The sequence below is a fragment of the Panicum virgatum genome, chromosome 8K (assembly GCF_016808335.1).
Source record: "Panicum virgatum strain AP13 chromosome 8K, P.virgatum_v5, whole genome shotgun sequence".
NCBI lineage: Eukaryota > Viridiplantae > Streptophyta > Magnoliopsida > Poales > Poaceae > Panicum > Panicum virgatum.
The window spans coordinates 4,215,136-4,228,777 of record NC_053143.1 but is presented as its reverse complement, the minus strand read 5'-3'; the positions used below and the strand labels follow the sequence as shown (position 1 = coordinate 4,228,777).

The following is a 13,642-nucleotide window of genomic DNA, read 5'->3' as shown; positions in this document are numbered from 1 at the left end:
CCCATCGGGCAGTAAAAACCAATGCAAGTACAGTGGCGATGCAGTAATTGCTGCGGATCAGAAGTTCAGAGCTGCCGCGATTCATTGCTCCGTCTCAGTTGCCTTTCAAGTCCACAGGTCCAGGACATGAGAGAGAGGTTTGCTGCTAGATTGTAAGTGAACTGGTAAGTACCATGCCAATTGCCAATGCCATGATGATCTGATGATGGCGTATAATGATCACTCGGTGATTCAACAAACCGGTACGGTGTTGTATTTAGCTATTAGGGTGTAATATTACGGTTTAGAATTCTTTCTAGCTTACTTGTCTGTAAGCTAAAGTTTTGACCGAAGAGCTTAATATTTTATGCACACTCATGTTGGTAAACGTGAATTTTCCTGTCTTACTGAATCCTATTATTTTACTTTGTGATCCTCGTTGAGGTTTCTAAGTTATACCGGCTAATATCATCGTATGACTGCACCTCCGTCCCAAAATATAACAACTTTTTGGCTTTTCAAAGTTAAACATGGCCAAGAAAATTATCTGATTTTTGTCTTCTATACAAGATATTCAGACAAGGTGACTTATGACCTATGATTTCAGAAAATCACAATTTCTCTTATGGGCATATGCATGCTGGGATCCGGCTTGGCCTCGTGTGGCTAAGGGTGGTAATGGGTCATGACCCTAGTGATCACTTCTCAGCCCAACAAGACTCTTAAATTTTTTAGCTTAAAATTGTATAAGATTAGAGCCCAACCCTTTTAGGGCCCGGCCCTTAAATTTTCTAGTTCAAAATCTTAGTCCCCTTACCACCTCTACGTATGGCTGCTGCATATATCTGCAAGGTCGGCTGGTCCTTCCTGTACAACACTCAACTTGCTAGCTGAGTAGCTGTCCTGCTCCAAGACATCCAAGTGTCCGATGGTCTCGCCGGGCGTCGTCTCCGGGGCGACCAAATAAATAATCCTCCACTGGAATACCCTCGATTGGAGCGACTTATAGCGGCGCCGACAGCCGGCTGGGAGGCACACAATGATGGTGGCGGGACCTGCCAACTTAGCCAATGGCAGCAGACGGAGGGCCTCTCCGCCGGCTTGAGCTGGCGCGGAGCGAGACACCCACCTCCGTCTCTCTCCTCGTCCATGTAAGCTCCTAGCCAGCTTTCAGCCTATTAGTATACTGGCTCTTAAGAAGAACATGATGGCACTCTGCGAGGCATGCATGGCTGGGCCGTGGGCCCCACGCGCGCCGCCCATTGCATGTGTGCTGCGGCTTGGATGCCGGTCGCCAATGGTTGGTTTCACATTGAAAGGGCCATCCCAGGATGGAATGGAGGCCCAATTTGGATCACCAGCAACCATAGGCTCCTAGGGTTTGACGGGACTTTTCTCTATTAAAAAAATACTAATAGTCGGCACCCGCCGGCTCTTCTTGGCAGAAGTTCAACGAGAAAATTTCTATTTCGCCCTTTTAAAGTTACCTCTTTCTTTTTTGACCTTTTTTTTTCAAGTCTTCCCAATATGACATATTAAATTCAGCTTCTCTCTTTTCTGATCCTTCCGTCAGCTCAGTTAGAGTTTGCCGTTAAAAACGTGGGTCCCGCTGTCAGATTTTAGATCAAATGACCAAAATACACCTATTTTAGATAGAATGAGCAGCAGACTGCCGTTGGCCTCCCGAGTCCTCCGGCAACCCTAGATCGGGAGGGGGGGAGGGGCGGCAGCGCACGACCCTAGTCTGGCCGAGGGGACGGCGGCTGCTCGGGGTAGGGGCACAGGCCGTGGCACGACAGCCTCCCATGGCGGGTGAGCGGTGGGGGGCCCTGACGGGGGCACGGCTGCCGCTTGCCCTGGGGGGGGGAGGGGGGCTAGACTCGATGGCGACGCGACGATTCCTAGTCACGGCAGGGACGCGGCGGACGTTGGCGGTGCTACTCCCGGTATGGGCGCGGCGGACGCGAGCGTTGCTGCTTCCAGCGGGGTGCAACGGCCACTCGAGGCAGGGGTGAAGGCCCCAGCGGCGCCCCTCTCCCTCCCCTGCTGCAGCATGAATGGCTAAGACCGGGGGTAAAATGGTATTTTCCATGCTGCTGCTAACACCGTCAGCACTTAAACTAACGGAATGGCCACAAAAGGAAGTAACTGAAGTTAAGAGGCAATACAGGGAAGACTTGAAAAAAGATGCCAAGAAAGGAAAAGCCAACCTTAAAAAATGGCCAAATAGAGAATTTTCTCCAGTTCAATCTGCTGAGATGCGCGGCACCAGTCACTTATCACTGATAAGAGAATAGAAATGGCGGCGAGATCAGCACTGCTCTACGTCGTCGCACTAGTCGTGGCCGCCGCCATCGCGCGCTGGGGGCCCCGACGCAGGCGCAGGCGAGCTTCTTCTACACCGACGAGGACCTCGCCTCGGACGACTCCATGTGGGCGCTGTACGAGCACTGGGCTGCGCACCACCAGGCGGTGCCCGAGACCAGGCGCTTCCCCATCTTCAAGAGCAACTTAACGCGCGCTGGATCCGCGACAGGTACGGCAGCATCAACGGAGAGTCCGCCATTAACATCTTCGGTGATTGGACCTACGAGGACTCTTGCGACGGGCTTAAGGGAGGAGATCGATGAGTAACCAAGATATAGATGTATAGCAAATAAATGTAAGCAAAGTTCAGTTCGCGAGGCAGGCATTTGAAAGCCGGCCGTGACATTATTATACATGTACCTGAGTTTAATTTCAAAACCTGTGCTGTTACTGTAAGTCAATGTATAACGTACAGTTGATCGATCCATCGAGAGTCAATCTTCCCATCAACAATTTCGCTTCATTTCTGAAACCGGTCTTACTTTCGAGCTAGTGGCAAGAGTAAAGGCTGCAAAATTGGAGACACAGCTCAAATTAATACTTGCAGCCTTGCAGGTTTACCTCAAACATTCAGTTTCGATATAAGATAAAAGAAACTGACTTTACATCAAGTCACAGAGCCATATAAGCAAAAGAGCTCGATCGTGTGATGAATGAAGTCTTAAACTTGGTCTCAGTTTCTCAGATTCAGCTCCCACAACTAACCTACTGTCAGCAAAAAACCAAAATTAAGTGAAAATACTCAGAAGCATGCCCACCAAGCAATGCAATTACCAAAATGTCAAAGCTAGCTAAACTCTACGTGTCAGTTTGGTTCCATCTTTTTCTTGAGCAAGTCGACATAAGTATACATAAACAGATAAATCAGGATTCGACTTAGGTTAGTAAAGAAGATAACAATTTTGACAACTTGATAGCATAGAAAAGCATCAATTTGACATCACTGATTAGAGAAATTAAGATGAGTGTTGTAATATTCACAAACGTTTTGTTTGAAGCGGGTACAAAATCTCAGCTTGTAAATAAAATGAAGATAATCCAAGTGAACGTCTCTTGAGATTTTGGAAACATTTTTTGTCCCCTAGGGCATGTTTGGTTGGTCTCATGGCCCTTGGCCCGCTCAACATATGGTTCAATAAGGTAGGCGGGGCTATGCCCCCCCCCCCCCCCCCCCCCCGAAATTGTTCCAAAAAATAGGGAGCTCTAAAACAGATAAATCTCTTTGAAATAGAAAGGTTTTCTGCACCCATCTAAGTGAATCTGGCCACTCAAGCAGTTACCATTATAAGGCTTGAGAGTACTGAATAAGATTAAGATAAAAAAACATAAAAGATACAGGAATGCTCGAGTACCTTTGTTTATATGATTTTTAAGTCCATCTTCGCATGAACATACTGTTACAAGTAAAAGGAAAAAAATCAATATCAAACTGATTAAAGGGTATGGACTATGAACTCATAATTGAAGAGAATAATTATGTTGTCTAAAGCTCATACTTCAAAAAGGAAAACCAAGAACCACAGTAGGATACATAGAATTTGCTCAAAATCACAATATGAGATAAAACTTTACAGTCAGAAGAACCTCACATAGTCAGTACTACTCCAGTTCAGGGGAAAAAAGTACAGCACAGATTTAGATAAGCAAATCATTTCAATTATTAGCATGCAAGAATAAGAAAGGCTTTCACTAATTAAGCTATATAACTCACAATGATTTATGTTTGAGATATTTTGGCTGTGAAGCATGCAATCAGCTTCAAGATAGGACCTCATTCTGTCAGTGCAGTTAGATTTAAGTATCTGATTCATGACATCTGATTCGGTAGGAATCTGTGGCCTTCGAAAATACTCTGAAATAAGATAGTTCAGTGCCTCAATAACCAATCATAATTATGGATGAAACACCGGGAAAAAGTACATGATACTGTCATAATGTTACAGAATAAAGGGCACAAATATAAACTGAACCTTCAAGGGTCGTCAGTCGTGCTCAAAAAAAGTACAAGGAGAGGATATCAGACTGCGCCCAACCCCGCCTTGGTCGTGCTGTTTGTTTCCTGCTTGCCGATGGGGGCCTGCCCCGGCCGTATGCAGATTTGCCAAAGTTGATACAAACTTGAATTGTATCAGAACATGGTAATAGGGTACAAAGACCGGTGAACCGGCCGCATGGGCTCTCACATTGGTTGGGTATTGCAGCAATATTTACAACTTGCCCAGACACCAATGCTAGCGTAGAGGAGAGAAAGAGAGGCTGGTTGCAACTGCTTCGGCAGCAGGTTAAGTGGTTCACCCACTTCAACAGTAACAGACTTGGAACAATCCACCTGGCTTCGCCTGCAGATAATAATGAAAATAATTCAGCATCATGGAATCATATGCTTTCTATCAACAGGCTGGAGAAAAATATTCAAGATCATAAGGCAACACTTCAACTGGGTGGGTTAGAATAAAAAAAATAGGGATTGCATGAAACTCCAGCGTACAGAGTTCCATCATCTTCAGCAGATACCATTACCTTTTAATGGGTGTGCCAGTAGACATGCATGCAAATCAAAAGGTTATGCTACTTCACAATCAAATAGTGAATGGTGTTCTAGGGAACAAGAACAATCCGAGTCCCAAGCTTTCTGGAGTAGATACGCACTACATATCCACCTACCCCTCGCGTGGCTACTGCTCTGCTCCGTGAAGCTGAACTTATGATGATTGATCAATTGAACAATCCAATGTTCCTACTGCAAATTACCCTGCTTTGTGTGAGAAATTACTAATTAGATGGCTGTCCTTTTCATAATCTTATTATTCAGGTCTTGTCAGAGGACGAAAATAGCGTGGAAGCATTGTTCAGGCAAGGAAAGGCTTGTCAGAGGACGAAAATAGCGTGGAAGCATTGTTCAGGCGAGGAAAGGCTAAATCTCAACTTGGCCAGACAGAATCAGCTAGGTTGGATTTCCTGAAAGCAATAGGTACTCTCCAAGGGACAAGGAGATCCTTCGGGAGCTTCGTTGGTCGCGGAACAAGGCAAGGCTCTGTACCAAAAGCAGGAGGAGCTATACAATGGTCTCTAGGGGCCAAGGCCTGAAGTGAAACCAAAGAAAGCAAACTAACTCGCTATTTTCTGGCAGTGCCTTTTGTCCTTGATTTGTTATCTGGTTCGGATGTTCAGTAAGAATGGGTAAGGTAGTTTACCTGAAAATTATTCAGAATAGGCGCTTGAGATTCGATGACTAGCATGACCAACCTGAGAATTATGCAACAAAAAGCATCCAAACTTTCTTGAACCATTAACATGTAAATTGATCCCTGATATAAAGATAAGTGCAACTGAAAATAAGATAATTTTTACTTGGTGAAAAACATCATACTAAAGAGCACAATCATGATAACATTTCTCTAAACAATGGAGACCATAGAATATGGCAAGTAAATTAGAGCATGAGACAAATAATCACTGGAATAGACAGACATAATCACTCCAACAGACTTATGCGCCACATAAAGATGTCTTAACACAGTTGAAAATCCGATTCCGCTGAAAAAATCCTCATTTATTGATCTCCTTAAGAAAATGATACTTTTCAGGCAGGGACATTGCATGGTGCTGATATTCCTCCCTCGAGAAAACTGATATTAGCAAGGAAGTAGTGGCTGCCTCAAGTGAGAAGTTCATCTCATCAATTTTGGAGAGATAAGCCCCAGCCCTCGTTATCTCACCTGTATGCAACAGACTCCTAACAAGAGAATTCAGCATAAATGAGTCTGGTGTGCATCCAATCTTCTCCATTGCTGAAAATAGATTGTCAGACTCTTCTAGCAACCCTTCTTTAATGAGATTTTGTATCATTAAGCGATAGGTCATAACATCTGGACCTAAACCATGGGCAGAGATAGCAGTGAACATATCCATAGCATCTTCCTTTCTGCCACTTTTGAGCAAAGCATCAATCATAATGTTGAAGGTAATGATGTCAAGTTGAAAACCCTTAGTACATAGACTCTGAAATATTTCAAATGCCTCATCAACACATTTATTTTTGCAAAGACCATTCAAAATTATGTTGTACGTGTAAATGTCCAACTGCATTCCACTTTTAATCATATTGATGTAGAGTTCTTTTGCTTCAGAAAACATCCTAGACCGAAATAAACCATGAAGTATCGTGTTATAACTGACAATTTCAGGCTTAACTTCATTGCTTACCATTTCTCTGAATAGTCTAACTGCATCATCTATACTGCCAGCTCTACAATAACCATGAAGCAAAGTATTATAAGAAATGGCATTTGGTTTCAAGCCAACTTGGACCATATCATCAAGTAACTTCATAGCTTCTTTCATCCTACCAGCTAAGCAGTGGCCATCCATTAATATAGTATATGAGATAACATCAGGCCTCACACCTACATGTACCATTAAGTCAAGGAGACTTTGGGCTTCCTTTACCCGTCCTTCTCTGCAAAGGTTACACATTATAATGTTGAAGAACTTGACATTGGGATGGATCCCTTGATTCAGAATTTCAGAAAATAATTCATCAATCTTCACCCATTTACCAACAGTGCACAGTCCATAAACTAGTGAGCAAAAAACAACAATATCAGGAATCACCCCTTGATTGATCATCTGATTGAACTTAAGCATAGCCTCATCCACTTTTCCCAACTTACAAAGTGCATCTATTATTGCTCCATAGGTGACTACATCAGGACTCAACCCTTGCTGTCTCATCTGATGAAATATGTGCATTGCCTCATCTATCATACCAACTTTAGCATACGCACAGAGAATTGTGTTAAAGGTATGATGGTCAGGTGAAATACCATTTCCTGCCATTAAATCCAAGAGGAGATGCATGTCAGAAAGAGCTCCTTTGGTAGCATATCCATGAAGCAGAGTATTATATGTAGTTACATTAGGTTTTGTGCCCTTTTCAATCATAGAATCAAAAATCTTTCTAGCCTCTGTGCATCTTCCATTCTTGCAATGATAGTCCAGTAGCAAAGTACAAGTGACAACATCCGGCTGACTACCATGTGCGGACATTTCTTTGAGCATTCGAACCGCCTCTTTCCCTTGTCCTAAAGAGCAATATCCATGGATCAGACAGTTAAATGTGCGCTTGTTTGGCTTGACACCTTTATGAATCATCTGCTGAAGGACACCCTCGGCCCTGTCAACTGCTTGCACCTTGCACAGGCCATCAATGACTGTGTTGTAGGTCACAACAGTCGGAGAAATCCCTCGGTCATCCATTTTATGAAATAGCAGCTGAAGCGCCTCCTCAACTCTCTTTTCATCGCATAAGCCCTTTAGAATTATGTTGTATGAAACTACATCCGGCATGCAGCCAAGCTCAGGCATTCGTCGAACCAATATGTCCATGGCCTCAGACACGCACTTACTGTCACAGAGACCTTTGAGAAGCTTACCGATGACTATGGCATTCACCCGCCAGCCTGTCTTAAGGATGAGGCCAAAGGTGGCGAAACCAAGCTCCACTGCTCTAGGCGTCCCATGCGGCACAAGCAGTTGATGAGGATGCTGTAGGTGTGCGCGTCGGGAGCTACCTTGTTGGAGCAAGCACGGGCCATCCGGTTGAAGAGGGAGGGGACGAGCTCCGAGGAGGAGCCCCTGCCCTGGGCGCGAGAGACGAAGGTGAGGATCTTGTTGAGGGCGATCACCGAGGCGGACCTAGCGTGGTGTAGCATTTCATCGAACAGCTTGAGGGCGTCATCTAGGCCAAGGTTTCCCGAGCAGATGCGGCCAGCGATGGTGCGCTCCAGCTCCAAGCACCGGTCGCGGGCGGCGCTCGCGCGGCGGGACATGTCGGCGTGGGGAGGCAAGTGGGCGCGGGCATGAGAGGGAAGGACGGCGCCGCATGCGCCGGCCGGCCGGTGGAGGCTGGCAAGTGCAGGGCGGGGCGCGCTGCGGCGTACGGTGGGGAGTGGATGAGAGTCAAGGACTGGAGCTGGTGGACGGCGGCGGCGGGCGCGGGTTGGTTGTGGCCGGCAGGCGGCGCGGACGGCCAGCACCGGAGAGCTGAGAGGGGGCTTGCCGGATGCAGCTGTGGCCGTTGGGGAAGAAGATGCCCCACCCTCTGCAACCAAGATGACACAACCAGCTCTGCAATAGCTGGGGTGGTGGACGGCATTCGGTGATGGAGGGGCGGCGGCGGCGTCGTTGGTTGGGGCCGGGCAGAGTCGCAGCGCGCGCCTTTTTTATTTTTATATTTTTCGAAAACATTTTTTACAGAAATATATTTCCAATATCACAATTTACAATTTTGTACCCCTACCGCCTGGCAAGGGGGCGGCAGGGGGCCTGCCGCCCATCAGCGGGGCGGCAGGGACTTATATGTAAATTTTTTAAAAAAATTATTTGCGCGGGAGCCCTTGGCGGGAGCCTGCCGCCCCCCTGGCGGGCGGCAGGCCCCCTGCCGCCAATCCACCGGGTGGCAGGGGGCCTGCCGCCCGCCCGGGGGGCGACAGGCTCCCCCCTCCTGTATAAAACATTTTCCCTCCCCCTCCCCCCTCATTTGCTTCCCACGTCATCCAGAGAGCGGGAGGGAGAGAGGAGGGGTGAGGGAGAGAGTTGTAACGACGAAGTCCTGCCGGATTTTGGATCCTAACCGCAGGTAATAAATATTTCTCAACTTTCTCAATATAAATTTATTGTATGTTTAATTCTATAATTAGTGTATGCAGCATTAATGATATTTTAGCGATTTAGGTAATGTTTTTATTTTAATTTAGGTAGAATTAAGATTAGTTTTTAGAAAAACCAATTAGGTTTACCAACAATTTTTGTGGTATTGATTAGTTGTTTAATACGAGAAAAAAATTCGAGAAATAGTCAGAAATTGTAGAAAATATTAGAAAAGTATATGAAACATTCAGATAAATTGTAGAAAATGCAGAAAAATTTAGAAAATGTTAGAAAAATATATTTATAAAAAAATATTGTAAAAAATTGTAGGAAATGCACGAAAATGTTAGAAAAGTTTATGAAAATTTAAGATAAATTGTAGAAAAATTATAGAAAATGCAGAAAACTTATTTTTTTGTGTTAGGTATGGCCGGAGATACGCCAGCTCTACTTGACGGAGTCATAGACTCGTCGCACCGGTCCTTTCTTGCTATGGTTCAGCGCATGAAACTTAACGTGCTGCGTCCACGTCCACCAGCGGAGTTTATTCCTGTTGAGTCACGATGGGTGCCCAGGTGATATGTCGTCGGATTATGTTTTTAAAAATACGTTTGTTTCGTATACGTTTCGTACATAATGTACTTACATTTGATCGTTCTATTTTTCAGGTTGTGTGAGGCTGGTCTTCTTACTATAGGTCGTCTTGCTGAGAGTGGTTTAGTACAGCTGGACAGGTCTCTACTTACTGCTCTAGTTGATAGATGGAGGCCTGAGACAAACACCTTCCACCTCCCTTGTGGGGAGATGACACCGACCCTACAGGACGTTGCAATGCTGCTGGGTCTTCCTATCAGTGGGGATGCCGTAGGGCCTCGTGTCGTCCCGCCTACGTGGTTGGACGATCTAGAAGAGCGTTTTGCAAATATTGACATCGCGATTGATGTAGAAGAGCACCCAAAAGCAACAGGCCCTGCCAAGGCATGGATCCTCCAGTTCCAGGTACATACCTTGTTATGGAACGATTAATGTTAGAGTTATGCTTTTTACTAGTGCAGTTATATATTTCTTGCAAATCCATCAAATGAGTACTGTCAATGATAGCACTTTACCCATGTTGTTCCATGCCCTCTATTTAAATAATGAACTATATGTTAATCCATGCCAATTATTTGTCACCTATTTTAATTTGTAACTATACCAATAATTGATGGAAAATGTCATCTCACATTAATGAGTGCACCCAGGCCTTAATGAACTTATACTATCTGGAACGATGGAGTATAATAAAATGTTTTTTTTGCAAAGATATTCATAGCATTTGAATTATTTGACATTCATACCAAGTTTTCTAAAGAAGGCCTCATCATTCATTTTTATAATTGATCTCGTACTCATAAATATTCATCATTTCTATGCAGCCCGATAATTTGGCACATGATGCTGATGATGATAGCATCACTCGATCCCTTGAGGCATACCTGTTGTGGTTGTTTGGATACATAATGTTCAACAACTCACACGGGGCCTATGTGGATAGGGTGCTTGTGCCTTACGCACTGGAGATCGCAGAGGCAGCTGTGGAGGAAATGCCTCAATACAGTTGGGGTGCAGCGGTACTTGCAGCCACGTACCGTGGCCTCTGCAAGGCATCGGTGCAAAATAAGCACAATGCAATTCTTACAGGATGTCCAATTCTGCTACAGCTTTGGTCGTACGAGAGGATAGCAATTGGTCGCCCGCTTGTCGACCACTCACCGTATGAGCTGGATATGTACGGTGACACCGAGGACGATAGGCCCACCATGGGGACTCTCTGGTACGCTCGTCAGGTACGGAAATAACTGCTACTCGTACTATTCTGTTGGCAATTCTGTTGCTTTGTTTTACCCTCTTTGTATTTCTTATGTGTACATATTATTATTAATTTTGTGCAGAAGAGGTGGGCCAACGTACAGTCTCGTCGGGCCTATCCTGATTTTGTGGCTGAGTTTGATCGGTTGACACCTAAAGACGTCGTGTGGGAGCCCTACTCCGAGTTGGCTATAAACACTCGTGCACCGATCGGGATATCTTCGGTTTGCTTTCAGGACCAGGCCTTATGGATGACAACTACAGCGTTGGTGTACGACGTTTACATTGAGGCTCACTGCCCGGACAGAGTCAGGAGACAGTTCGGTCAAAGGCAGTTGTATCCTGTGCCGTCAGCATTGGATCGGGTCGAACGCCACGACCACAGGTAACAATTCATATACTATGCATTGTATAGTTAACTAATCATATTTGACTAAATTGTTTTCAATATTTAGTTTATCGAGGACTGGGCAACCCTTCTCCAATATGTGGGTGACAAGGGTGCAGCCTTGGGTCGATGGCTGGGACCAGGCAGAGGAGAACGTGGCGCTTGCGACCCCTGCACACACGGAGGCTTCGTACAGGGCGTACCTGAGCTGGTACCAGCCTCAGACTCGTTGCCGCTTGATATATGCTGACATGCAACCACAGCCGCATGTTGCGACAGCACAGGATGGGTACGCACGACATAGGGACGAAGCATTAGCTGGGGCGGTGAGTCAAAGTTATCATCGCTTTTCAAATACTTTGGATTACAGTGTTAATGCCTTTTTTTTCTTGCTTGCAGTTTGAAATATGCAGGTTGATGGACTTAGATGCCAGGGCGAATTTGATGAGGATTCGAGGGGGATCTATGATGGATAGGAATGAGCAAGAGTCGGCCTGGACTCGAGTTTCACAAAGATCTCATTCCATGCTTGAAGCCTTTGGTAGCCGGACATCGTACGATGACTCGTACGGTTCGTCTAGCCTCGACGTCGTTTCCTTGTGGTCCCACACAACAGCAGTCTTCCCAAGCACCTTATTGGTCTCAGCAGCATTATCCAGGTACGTGAGGATACTTACTAACTTCCTACTTTGAAGCCAACAATTAATTCTCAGTCCATACAGGTGATGCACACCCACCTTACCAACCTCACGGAGGGACTCAGTTTAGTACCATGACACCAGCTGCAGGGATGTCATTTCAACCAACACAGACACCACCACGACCTTTCGGTAAAAATATAGTCAATATCTTAATTTCAATTAATTGTGGTATGAAGTCTAATTCCTTTTGTATTTACATATAGGATCACAACAGGGGTATGATGCTGGACCTTCTTCGTATTACCCTACGGCGACAGCAGAAGGAACGCAAGGTAAATACCTAATCTGTAGCCCGAATTTATCATGTGCTTCTTATCTCTATGAATATTTTAAATAATTTGAACGGTTTACAGGATCGCACCACCAGCTTCCTGATATGGGTCATTCCTCGTATCCACCACCACCAGGTACGTATGATGAATATATACCAAAATATATGACTTATAAGACGATATTAAGATATCTTAATTGCTACTGTATAGGGCCCACACAGGATACCTTTGAGGCGAACTTCGAAGATTGGAGTCGGTTATTTTCTACACCTAACCCGCAGGCCGATATTACCTTCCAGACACCTGTGCCCACCGGACGTCCAGGTAGAGACGTAGGGCCTCCAGAGCGACACACCTACTCTACAGACCACGTCCACGCTCAGCGTAAAAGAGGTCGACATGGCCGGGGTGGCCGGGGTGGTTAGGATGTGCTTCTAGTTGTTTCTGTATTTTTGTTATGGACATGTCATCATGTTATACTTATTTCCTTCTCATACATCACCTATTTCGTTCTCATTTGCGTATGTGTGTGAATTGCTAGGTTATACTTTTCATATTCATGTTCTTTACTAATGGTTTTTATTTGTATCCATATCTAAAACACATCTAATGGCCACAGCAAATGGCAAATTGTCCATAGGTAGGAGCCTGCCGCCCCCCTGGCGGGCGGCAGGCCCCCTGCCGCCCGGTGGATTGGCGGCAGGGGGCCTGCCGCCCGCCAGGGGGGCGGCAGGCTCCCGCCAAGGGCTCCCGCGCAAATAATTTTTTTTAAATTTATATATAAGTCCCTGCCGCCCCGCTAATGGGCGGCAGGCCCCCTGCCGCCCCCCTGCCGCCCCCTGCCGGGCGGTAGGGGTACAAAACTGTAAATTGTGATATTGGAAATATATTTCTGTAAAAAATGTTTTCGAACAATATAAAAATAAAAAAGACGCGTCGCAGCGCCTGGTGACATCTGGTGGTTGCTTTTTCTTTTTCTTAATGGGCCGCTGCCGCTGGGCTGAATTTGATTCGCTGCCTACACCCCAAGCCAAGGCTCACGGCTGGGTTCATTTCCAAAAAGAAAAAAGGGCTCCGCATCATTAACAATACCAGCGAAGATGAGTACCTCAAAAAAAAAAACACCTGCGGAAGTTATAGAACATCTTCAGTGTGTTACAAATTATGGGGATCCTATGCTGACATTCAGCTTCAGAGGTAACCTCTTGTATGCTTAAGTAGTGAACTACTTACTATCTGTGCCATTGATTTGCTAATGTCAATCAGATACAATCTTTCCTATGTAAGATCAAGCTAGTTTCCTATGGTGAGCCAGTCACTTTCTAAAAAAAAAGAAAAATCTAATTCCGTTTTGAGTAAAGATTTGGGCCATGCCATCATTAGTTTGACCCTTTTCAAAGATCAGGCAACGTGTGAGCCTATTACCTATCCAT

The 13,642-nt window shown here is 45.4% G+C and overlaps 1 pseudogene; it reads right to left on the bottom strand.

The window, feature by feature from the left end:
• Nucleotides 1–2,610: 2,610 nt before the first annotated feature.
• LOC120643619 lies at nt 2,611–8,555 on the bottom strand (annotated as a pseudogene).
• Nucleotides 8,556–13,642: the final 5,087 nt, after the last annotated feature.